Raw genomic sequence first — 12,072 nt, 5'->3', positions numbered from 1 at the left:
ACTGCAAATGTTTTCTAAACAAATCCAAGTGCTGCTGGTAGATATATCTATAGGGTAATTTTGTGCCAAAGGAAATATTTTTCAGAGTTGTAGTTTAATTCTAAGAATTTTGTCACTGAAACATAACACTTTTCAATGACTGATTTTTGTAAATTTATTTACAAATCAGAAAAATACCAAACCAGTGGGGTTAGTTCACATTTGGCATTAGCTATCCGTGGGTATGCCTGGTGTTGGTTGGTGATGCTCTGATATTGGTGTGCCTAGCTATTTGTGTGCTCTGTTTACTGTCTTGTTTCATTTACCTAGGTTTTTTAAACAGTTGTTTGCAGTTGATTCTTGTGCAGGTGTGTTCCAAATGTTGTTAGCTTTCAGTAGGTATGCTGCATGAATTTTTGTGACTCGGAAAGATTTAGGCCATTTAAATGGTTCATAAGTCATTTCTGGAATTGCAAAAATCATATCTTTTGTTTTAAAAACCATAAATGGGTGAAACCACTTTCAGTAGATTGCATTTGTGAACCTTTGCATACTGTGATTTTACCAATTTTTTGTGTGAATTATTCTGGTGTGGTTTGTTGATTGGATATGGCTTGTTGTTTTTCTTTTTGCGACGCTAGATTCGAACGCCGCCGGAAATGGAGGAGAATGAGACTTTGGAGGAATTGAATAGGAAGACCAGGGACACTTTGCTGATCAAGGAAAGCCACCTCTTGATGCATCTCTGATCCTATATATCTTGCTCTTGCATTATTGTAGGTTTTATAAAGTGCATGTCTTTTATTTATTATGTCGGTGGTTAGCGCCGCCCGGAGTTTTATTAATCCACCCTTAGGATGCAGCCCTCGTTGGGTACCTACTGATCACACCTCTATTAGTGATATGGTGTTTACCACCTTATCACCCTTGTCGCCCCTTTTCAAAGAGAAATTGGACTACAGGTTGGGAGCCCTGGAAAAATATTTGTGAAAATTGTTTTGAAGCAAAAAGGCTTTTCTGGAAAACCTTGGAATGGGGTTGCCCTGCCCAAGTGTGGTTTTTTATGAAATACAAAAAGGTTTATGAAAGATATTGCTGGAGGAAAAAGGAGATCGAAAGTTGTTTTCAAAAAACCTTGGCGACCATAGTACGAAACCGGACCTAGCCAGTACAACCACATTACCCTTTAGTGGGACGGGGCATAGCGTAGTAGTTTGTATCGCCTTAGTTTGGGTCCTGCAAATGTAAGGGGTAGTCCGAACATGGACACCTATCGACGGTGGCCTTCCCGATGAACTGGGAACGCCTTTCCATTGCGTATCGATGGCAGGGGTACAACCTATGAGCTCCCATTGAATAATGGCCCGCAGTTGGTCGCGGCTTTCCGGAGGATCGAGCTGGTCGAGGAACTTGCTACTCCTAGGAAAACGACCCTGGTTCTGCTCGACTTTCCTCCTCGATTGCATAGACTTGATGATATTTTGGGTGTTGATGTTTATCGGGATTGGTGACACCATCATTGAGATTGGTGAAGACCTTTCCAATGGCAACAGATTTGTCGATGAAGCTGTCGACGCTGTCGGAGTCGCTGCTTATAAAGGAGTCCGCAGTCGACCCGAAGGACGTGTCGCTGAAGATCTTGGCGAGTTTTTCGCTTGCCTTGGTGTCGATGAAACGTGGCGACGAAAACTCTTCATCACTTGTCGAAAAGTCAGAATCGATCGCTGAAAATTCCGACGAGATCGGAACTTCGAGATGATAAGATCCTTCCTTGTTGATGCTAAATCGGAATTCTCCGAATGTCATGACGATGGCCTCCTCCAGATACGCACATGCATCCAAACGGGAGGGCGGGTGAGGAATAAAATCGACTAGATCAGTTTTTTCCTGTTTACCTCGATCCATCGCATTGCTTGCTACCGACGAAGTCGACGATTCTGGACGTGCCATCGAGATCAGCTCCTTGCAACCTCTAGATCCCACAGACGGCGCCAATTGACAAGGGATTAACTTGTCAATGCCTACGGATTGTAGACTAGGGTTTCGTTAGATGTAGAGGGCAAGTAGATCTCGAAGGTTTCAGCCAAAAAGTACTCGACGGTGTAAAAGCTAGGGTTTGAGAGACCATGATTCGATCCTTTCTGCGTCCCTCGACTCCCCCTTATATAGGAGGCGGAGCCGAGGGTTTCGTATCGTACAAGTTACAGAGTCCGGGTAGGTTTCTAACTCCTCCCGCAAGATTACAAATAATGCTTCCTATTACAACTCTAGCTTTCCTTAACAATGTCTTGGGCTTCCGAATCTTCTTATTCTTCGGGTAGTGGGCCTTCAGTAAACCCCGGGTACCATCATCGGCAGGCCCATTGGGGATGCCTATGTCACTCGGACTCTGGTGTTGGGAGGTACAACTCTAGGCGGCATGTCGTAGGATAAGACGAGCAGGCGAAAAACTACGACCGGGTACTTGTCATGGCATAAGTTGATTATGCAGGGATGACGCCCACACGATGAGTATTCAGATCTTGTGGGGAAAGTGTACAACCTCTGCAGAGTGTAAATCTATTCGAATAGCCGTGTCCGCGGTTATGGACATGGGAATGGCGGTACATAACATTAGAGGAAAGTTTTGGTTTTTCCAAAGTGTTTTCAAAAATTATTATTTCGGGAAATTTATGCCAGTGGGACTGGTGGAAAAGTACCTGCGAGGTACGGAGGAAAGTTGGAAAGGTGATGGCCATATGAGATGTCATATTCTCGAGAGGAATCACCTCTCGCTCCTTGTCGCCCTAGTTTAGTGCATGTTCCTTGCTACTTCCATACTGCATATCCTTTATTTCTCTCTAAGGTGGTTTGCGAGTACATTCATACATACTCATTGGCATTGTTGTCATGGCTATTTACTTGGCCAGACTTTGAAGAGGAGTATTTTGAAGAAGAGGAGTACGACGCCGAAGACGCGAACTAGGACGCTCTCCCAGTCAGCCACCTGTAGGGTAAAGGCCTGACTTGGGTTCCACCGCTGTTTGAATTCAAATAAATTCCGCTGCTGTTTGTTGAACTACGACCTTGATGGCCTATGATGTAAGACTTCCATAATATCTGCAATTCGGTACTATAATGGATGATGTAATCTGGTATCAGTACGGTTATGTATTCATGATGGAATGATCTTGGGATCGTGAAATTGTATTTATAACAGGAGCTTCAGACTGGTAAGTCCGAAGCCACACAATTTGCCCGTGGAAAATATCTGCACATTTGGTCTGTCCTCCACCCACCCAATCGCCGCTCTCGTTCCTCTCCCCCAATCCCCTCTGCCCAATCCCCTCAAACCCTAGGCGAGGGAGCTGCCTCCCATTGCCTCATCCCTCCCGCTCCTCCTCCAACCTCTCCCCTCCTCCTGCCTTCTCTGGTGGTCCTCGTATTGTGCCACACCAAGAGAGCAGTGGGTGGTGGCCGGTGGGAGAAGTGCAGTGGCCGTGCGCGTCATGCCATCTCCGAACGAGCAGGCGGTGGCCAGCGGGAGCAGCGCTACCGTTGCCGGACGAGCAGGTGGTGGCCGGCAGGAGCAGCCTCGCCGCCACACGCCATGCCGTCGCTGGGAGGAGCCGTGCTGTCACCGAGAAGAGATTTCGTTTGTCTGAGATTTGTTTGCTCTTCTGTTTTATTTCCTCTCAGATTTGAGATTGTATGAGATTTCCTTTTGGTTTGTCTATGATTTGTTTGTTCTTCTGTTCTATTTTGTTCTATTTTGCCCCAGATTTGAGATTCTATGACATTTCCTCTGGTTTGCCTCAGATTTTGTTCGTTCTTGTGTTCTATTTCATCCCAGGTTGGATTTGTTCTATTTTTTTATTCTTCATTCTGGTTGCTCTTTAATTTTGTACATCAGGTTTCTACTCATCTCAGCCCCTTCATGTACATCCTCATGCCTTTTTCAGGGATCAGTAGCAAACTCCGGTGAGAACTTGGAGAAGTAAGATGACAGAAAGAAAAAGATGGAGAAGCAACACTACAAGTCTACAAGAGTGGAGTAGGAAGAGATGTGGAGGAGCCATAAACATTGTGGCTAGGTTCTTTCTTGTGAGGTAGCTCTCACAAGGCAAGTAGGGACACAGTTTTGCAATTTGTGTACTGAAGAAGATTAAAAGACATGTAACTGTTTATTTGGGTGCTATGTAACATGTTGCAGGTTATCAACGGTGAATAGGGTTTGGTGACGAGGAGGGAGAGGTGGAGGGGCTTACCTTAGGAGCAGACTGTAACACCCTAACTTTTGCAACCTTGTTAAGTGTCTAGAATGCAAAAATCAGGGGGAACAAAAACGTTTTCCAACAACTAATTAAGATGAATTGCCTTGATCTGCTTGCAAATGAATTGACTTGGTATGCTTGTTGTTATAAATTTTCTTGATCTGTTTGTTTAGATTTTCCCTTGGGTTACTTCAGGGAGTGACTCCTCTTTAATGGAAACACCTTAGTCACTTACCAAATAGAATACATGTGTGGCTTAGGAAAATATGCTCTCCTCTTTCACTACCTCAAACCTCTCCACTTACGGCAACATGAGTGTGCCTACTTAAAATTCATCTGTGTGATATAACCCAGCTCCAGCCACCCTTGATTTAAAACTTGGGATCATCTACCCCTTAATACATCTTTCCCTTATACCCTAGTCAAAAACCCTAAGACCTCACAAATTTGGCTAAGTCCTTAAACTGCTATCCGGTTCCATTTTAAATCCTCTGTATTAAGCTACCCCTTTCCATCTAAGGTAATGCACCTGGTCCTAGACCTACCTTGTCCTGAGCACTTCCCAACCATACCCTTTGCCTTTGACTAGATCAATCATCTACCCTCCTATCCCGGATGGTTTTGAGGCCAAGTCAATAACCTGTCTTGGCAGTGTTAAAATGTTCTAACTTTGGCAGTTGTTTCCTAAGACCCCACAACTGTTTTTTTTCGTAAACTCAAGGCATGGATCTCATCTATGCATTACTATCTACAACTTCCACGTCTCGCATGTCTTATACAAGCCTTGCAACCCCTCTCTCCAACTTGATCTTATACCTTACCCGTTAATTCAGCTTAAGATCACTTTTTCCATGTTTACCTCTTTTTCCTTCTTTAATCCAAGTTTAATCTCTATAAAACCAAGTGTGGAAATGATAGCTACATGTTGTAGTAATCATCTACCCTTGAGAAATTTCTTTCCCAAAATTATTATTCTCTCAAATCAAGTTATTTTATTTCCAAAATTTTGAAAACCTACTCTACTTATTCTCTACTTTGACCACAAAACTACTTCTAGTTCTATCAAAGATTTTCAAATTATTTTCTCAATTGAAATAGGAAATGTTTGTGGTATTTTATATCACCCCATCTCCACCCAAAAATATTTTCTTGATGATTATTTTTCGTGCTTGATTTTCTTGTTGGCAAAATATATATTTATGGTACCAATGACATCCCTTGCCTTTTTCTTGCTTACTCTAAATATGAGAAAATCTTCCTTGTTTTTGTAAAGTGGGTAGAGCATCTTGAAGACCTATGTTCTACCTAGATTCTCTCAACATTTTAAAATCCTTTTCAGGAGGCTTCCTTTCTAATTGTCCATAGGCACTTGTGTGTATTAAATACTTATCTTTTGGATTCAAAGTTTTGAATGGCAAACCTTAAAACACCAAGTGCACAAATCTGAACTATCTATCCACATCAACTATCCCACCTAACCTTTATTTGATCAAATATTCATAGATGAACCAAATGATCAATCTTTTTTTTTCTTTCCATCTCTATTTCTTAAATAGTTCTTATTTCAACCAAGCCCATCATAGACTTCATCACCCCAGCACCATCACGTCTTGCTTGACCTTCTTGGTCCCCTATCCATCTCCCTTGGTCCACTCTTGCTTAGCAAAAGGAGAAACCGGCCACCCATGCATTGGCATCATGTGAGCTAACCTCCCTCCTCTCTCTTTGTTTAATTCAACACCATCCACCTCCTCGTGACCTCTCCAACCTCCTCACCACTCTCTGGTCGACCTGCATGGTGACCCTACCTATTCCTTGTCCTCTTTTTCTTGGCACCATGGGGAATGGCCGGGCATGCCATGGCATGAGCTGGTGACATCTCTCTCTCTCTCCCTCTCACACCAAGTCAAACCAAAGGACAACACTACACCTGCACCCCTCCTGCACCACCAGCACGCATGAAACCGCCCCCAATACCCCTCTCTCTCTCTCATGTGCCCTGGAGCACCGATGGCATGCACTCGGGTGAAAAGATGCTCCTATGCCCGAGCCAGCACGCCACCAGCCACCCTCTCCGTCCCTGTTCGAACCCTAGCACGAGCCAGCCTTTGTCGTGTTCCTCCTGGCCACGATCGAACCCGCTCTGGATGCCGACGCCCGTCAAACACACGCGCGCGCGCAGCGAAAACCCTCTCTCCAAGCCGACCGACCGCCTCAGCTCCTCCCCTCTCGCCTATGACCGAGACTCGAGACCATCCACGCCCTGGCGCAGCCCGTGCCTCTCCCTTGTCTCACCCGTCTGTCCCGTGCGCCGCCCAGGCGCTGGCCAATGCGCGCGCCGCCCAGACGTGACCGGTCGAGCGGCCCCATCGCCCTGTCCCTCTATTCCTGCAAGCCACACAGACCGAGTGCATGCACCCCTCCGTGTATGCACGCCTCGCTCGCCCAAAACCCGCGCCGGAGTTTCGACGGTGACTCGCGTGGTGTGCACCGCGTCCACCGTGAGCACCGATATAAACCGACCCCGAGTCCTCCCTCGTTCCAGGCCACTCCTCACTCATCTCTCTGTCTCTGAGTAGCTAGAGGAGGAGCTTTGCTTCGTCTTCCACTCGGAGCGACGGAGAAAATCGAGCCGAGGCCGTCACCGCCGTGGCTGAGGCCGTCGCCATCACCCACCTTTCTCCTTGATCCACACCCTGCTGCACTGCCTCCATGACCTGACCTCGTCCCTTTTTCTCGCCAGGAGCACGCCGGGAGGCCACCGCCGACGGAACTCTGTCCGTGCGTGCGCAACGCTCGCACACATGGACGTCGTCGCTGTCTTAGGGCGGTCTGCGGCACGTGCGTCGCCATCGTCGACAACGTCGTCCGCATTGTCGGCCGCCAGCCCGCCTTCTTGACCGAGTCGCCGTGGGGATGCGGCCCCAGCTCTCGCGCCTCTGCGCCGTTTCCGTCTCCGTCGATGAAGCTTTGTGCATGCGGACGCGTAGCTCGTCTTCGACCTTACGGGAGCCCCGTGAGCATGTCCTCGACGCCGTCGCGAACTGCGTCCGGCCACCTCGGACCCTCGCGTCACCCCTGCATCGCCATATTCTTCCGCGAGCACACCGGTGAGCTCCTGCTTCCTCGCCGTCGCCGCGTTCACCCACAGCACGGGCGAACCATGTCGGCATCCGCGTCGTCGTCGGAGCTGCGTCGCTCCCGAGACGCCCAAGCCAGGCCGTCGCAGTGCTCCTCTGCATCCTCGTCAAGCCCCCGTCAACCCGAGCCCTCGCGGTGAGCAACCCCGTCCCCTCCTCCGTCGATCGATCGCGGCGGCGCCGTTTCTCCTGGGCGTAGTCGAGACCCAGTGCGATACGTGCATGCATGCACGACCGCGCGAGCGGGCCTCGGCCATCCGGTCCATGCTGGGCCGCGCCCCTGCTGCCCACCGCGCGCTCGCGTGCCGTCGCCCGGCTGGGCCAGCCCACTACGGGTCCGCCGCCCCATACTCTCTGGCCCGTTCTTTTTTTCTTTTGTTCCTGCAAATATTTCCCTGTCAGCACTAGTTTAGGAATAAATTCACCACAAATTCCTCAAGTATCCAAAAATCTATATTTAAAGTTCTGAATGTTCCCAAACAAATTATCAATCACCTACACTTGCATGCATGTGAATTTGTGCAGTAGATATTTACTGGTATTTACGTTTCTGAAATGTTGTTGTTCGGTTAGAAAATTAGTTGAGGGAGTTTTATGTACCCTATTGAAGTGAGGTAAATTTTGCTAGAAAGTACTTGTCAATAGATTCATTTTGGCATAGGTTGTGAATGCAGGAGCTTCCTGGATTTTGGGTGGTTTAGAAATCCATATCTGGACAGTAGGTCCTTTCTTGATTTTTCATTTGAAAAATAAGACTTGTTTTGCACCAAAACAAAGTTCCGTAGTTAGATATCATGTTATAACACACATGGGTAAAGGGAATTAATTTTTTTGAGCATTATTTATTTTCTGAGATTTTTATAACCAAAGCAGAGTACTTTTTAGTATAAAAATTGTGGTAATTATTTTATAGATCAGAAAAATGTCAAACCAATTTCGGTGGATCAAAGTTTTCAGCACCTATCTGTTGGTATGTTTGTTACTGGCTTGTTATATTCTGATCTCTGTGTGTCTTGAAAGTGGATTGCTCTAGTTTCTGCCTTGTCAAAATATTTAAAAATATTTAAAAGCTTATTTTTGAAAAATTCTAGTGCATGTGAGTTCCAAATGTTAATATCTTCCAGTATATATGCTGAATGTATTTTTGTGAGCAACAGAAAGATTTAGGTCATTTATTTAGTTCGTAAGCCATTTCTGGTTTTATAAAAATCCTAACTATTGTTTTAAAAACCCTAATGTAGTAAATCCACTTCCTGTAGCTTTATAAAATCAAGATTTACTCTCTGGGATTTTACCAAAAATTTGTGCATTATTATGGAGTGGTTGGTTAAATTGATGTTGGTGCTTATTTTACCCATAAGGCAATTGGGTTGTTTTTGTTTAAAATATCTTTAAATGAACTTTGGCACCAAAACCCTGCTGGTGGTTTCCAAATATCATTAGCCACCTTTTATTGTGTAGATTATGATTTGTTGTGAGGCGGAGCCTTTTTAGCAAAATAACCAATTATCCCTAGGTGCTAATTATTGATATGTTCAGTGTCTCTGATTTAGTGGGTTGCTGTTGTGTGTTGATTGTGTGGTTTGATGCTATGGCTATGTGTTGATTGTTCTCCCTTTTCTTTTGCGACGTTAGAATGCGAACGCTATCGGAGAAGGAGAGGATCTTGGTGAGGATTTCGAAGAGGAAAGAAGAGCAGAGGATCGTGAAGAAGAAGTTCGGGGACAAATTGGCCAACCAAGGCAAGCCACCTCTTGATGCATCTCTGATCCTATATATCTTATTCTTGCATTACTGCAGGTTTTATAAAGTGCATGTCTTTTTATTTTCATTTCGGTGGTTAGTGCCACCCGGAGTTTTATTAGTCCACCCTTAGGGTGCGGCCATTGTTGGTACCTACCGATCACACCTCTATTAGTGATATGGTGCTTATCACCTCATCACACTTGTCACCTCTTTTCAAAGGGAAATTGGACTATAGGTTGGGAGCCCTGGAAAAATATTTGTGAAAATTGTTTTCAAGAAAAAAGGTTTTTCGGGAAAACCTTGGAATGGGGTTGCCCTGCCCAAGTGGTTTTAGTGAAACACAAAAAGGTTTATGAAAGATATTGCTGGAGGCAAAGGGAGATGAAAAGTTGTTTTCGAAAAACCTTGGTGACCATAGTACGAAACCGGACCTAGCCGGTACAACCACATTACCCTTTAGTGGGACGGGGCGTAGTGTAGTAGTTTGTCTCGCATTAGTTTGGGTCCCGCAAATGTAAGGGGTAGTCCGAGCATGGACACCTATCGACCGTGGCCTTCCCGACGAACCGGGAACGCCTTTCCATTGCGTATCGATGGCAGGGGTACAACCTATGAGCTCCCATTGAAAAATGCCCCGCGGTTGGTCGCGGCATTCCGGAGGGTCGAGCTGGTCGGGGAATTTGCTACTCCTGGGTAAACGACCCCTCGGACTGCGGTGTTGGGAGGTACAACTCTAGGCGGCATGTCTTAGGCTAAGGCGAGCAGGCGAAAAACTACGATCGGGTACTTGTCGTGGCATATGTTATTATGCAGGGATGACGCCCACACGATGAGTATTCGGATCTTGTGGGGAAAGTGTACAACCTCTGCAGAGTGTAAATCTATTCGAATAGCCGTGTCCGCGGTTATGGACATGGGAATGGCGGTACGTGGCATTAGAGGAAAGTGTTGTTTTCTCCAAACTGTTTTCGAAAGTGATTATTTCGGGAAGTTTATACCAGTGGGCCGGTGAAAAAGTACCTGCGAGGTACGGTGGAAAGTTGGAAAGGAAATGGCCATATGAGATGGCTGAAATTAAATTGGGTCACCCTTACCTATTAGTCTGCAAATGAAATGGTTTACCAAAAAGTTTTCAACAAAGTTATGGAAATGTCTTATTCTCGAGAGGAACCACCTCTCGCTCCTTGTCGCCCTAGTTTAGTGCATGTTCCTTGCTACTGCCAAATATGCATATCCTTTACTTCTCTCTAAGGTGGTTTGCGAGTACAATTCATAATGTACTCATGGCTTTGTCCCTGGCTATTTACTTGGCCAGACTTGGTGGAATCCGACAGATGAAGAAGGAGTCGACAACGTCTATGCGAGCTAGGAACGTCTTCCCAGTCAGTTGCCTGTAGGGTTATGGCATGACTTGGGCCACGCTAACGCTTTCGTCTGAAGTATCCCCGCTGTGTGATTGTTGTTCTCCTGCCATTGCGGCCCTTATGTAAGTATTGGTCAGGTGACCTGTTGTAATTTTTTATTTATTTCGATATCGTAATGGATGATGTATTTGATACCAGTTCGGTTATGCTTTCACGACACACTGATCATGGGATCGTGAATGTGTATGCATAACGGGTGTTTCGGACAGCTAGTCCGGGGCACCACAGAGCTGGTATCAGAGCCATCCTGACTGTAGGGGACCTTAGTTAGCATGGACGTCAGTTAGGAAAATACTACTTTGGTAAAACTATTTATGAAACTTATTTTCCTAAGTAATCAGAAGCTTAGCTTGTATTTTTCTTACCTCTTCAAAAGCTTATCATTCTTACCTCGCTCTCTGATTTCTAAAAACTTTGGAAACTTCTTACTCTACTATCTCATCTTCTTCCAAAAAAAAAATAGATGTTGGACGATGTCCCCAATTCAGACTCGGAGACTCGAAGTCGAAGATGGATCAACCCTTCAGGAAGTCTCAAGAATCTCCGCCTGCAAACTATTAAAGATGGACGTTGACTTAGCAATACGCGTATAGGGATAATAAGATCATATCTTTGGTTGTCACCAAAGTCTGTCAAGGAGTTGACCTTGTTCCTCTCTGGACTTGCACTTTTGCAGTCGTCAAGGATCAAGTCCTCGGTTCTTGACTAGTAATTTTTAGACCCGTCACAAGAAGCCGTCATCCATGGAGCTCTTCAGCAATTACCCCTCCGAGACCAGAAAGATCCTATGCAGTTTTCGCCCCCGACTCAACATCGATGGCTCAACAGCCGGTCTACTTGACCACCAACTGCTACAAGAATCAGTGTTGAAGTTAATTTCATCAAAATGAAGATGTCTGCATCTCTGACCAACCCAAGCCTATAGGATGGATAGGACAAACTCAATTGCTTCGATTGAGTTACCCCTGCGTACTAGGTATCCTTAGGTACTTGAAATACCTCGTGTGGTTTTCATGATTGCTTGTGGTGTTGTGAACTGTTGCTTGAGTGCTTGTGATTGCTTGTTGAATGTATGCTTGTTTTAGCCTTTCGGCCTGAAAAACCCCTTTTGTGTTGTAACCCCGTTTAAGAAACCCCCCCTACAGTGTTTTTATTCGCCTTCGCTCGAATTTCTAGGAGAAATACTAACGGTTAGTTTGAAAAGCTAACAGAGAACCTAACTCTGACTTAGGTAACAACTAGATCGAACTCTGTTTTCCTAGAGTCCCCAACTTAGTGCGCCATTCAACCGAAGACACCCTGCGACGCCAAGGAAGCAGAAGCCAGTGCCTTCAAGGTCGTCTGCAACTCCACGAGAAAATGAAGCCATACAAATTTTGTCTAACCGTGGAGCATAATCGTGCTAACCTTGAAGCTATCTTCTTGAAACCTCAGCCTGACTCACCATCTAACAAGCTTAGTGAGCTGTAGCACCGAAGCCAAGTTTCTTTACAAGGTCCATCTGGTCCCCTTCAAGTGAAGCCGTCGAAG

The sequence above is a fragment of the Lolium rigidum genome, chromosome 6 (assembly GCF_022539505.1).
Source record: "Lolium rigidum isolate FL_2022 chromosome 6, APGP_CSIRO_Lrig_0.1, whole genome shotgun sequence".
Taxonomy (NCBI): Eukaryota; Viridiplantae; Streptophyta; class Magnoliopsida; order Poales; family Poaceae; genus Lolium; species Lolium rigidum.
The sequence above is the reverse complement of the archived record's forward strand: the minus strand, read 5'-3'. Positions refer to the sequence as shown.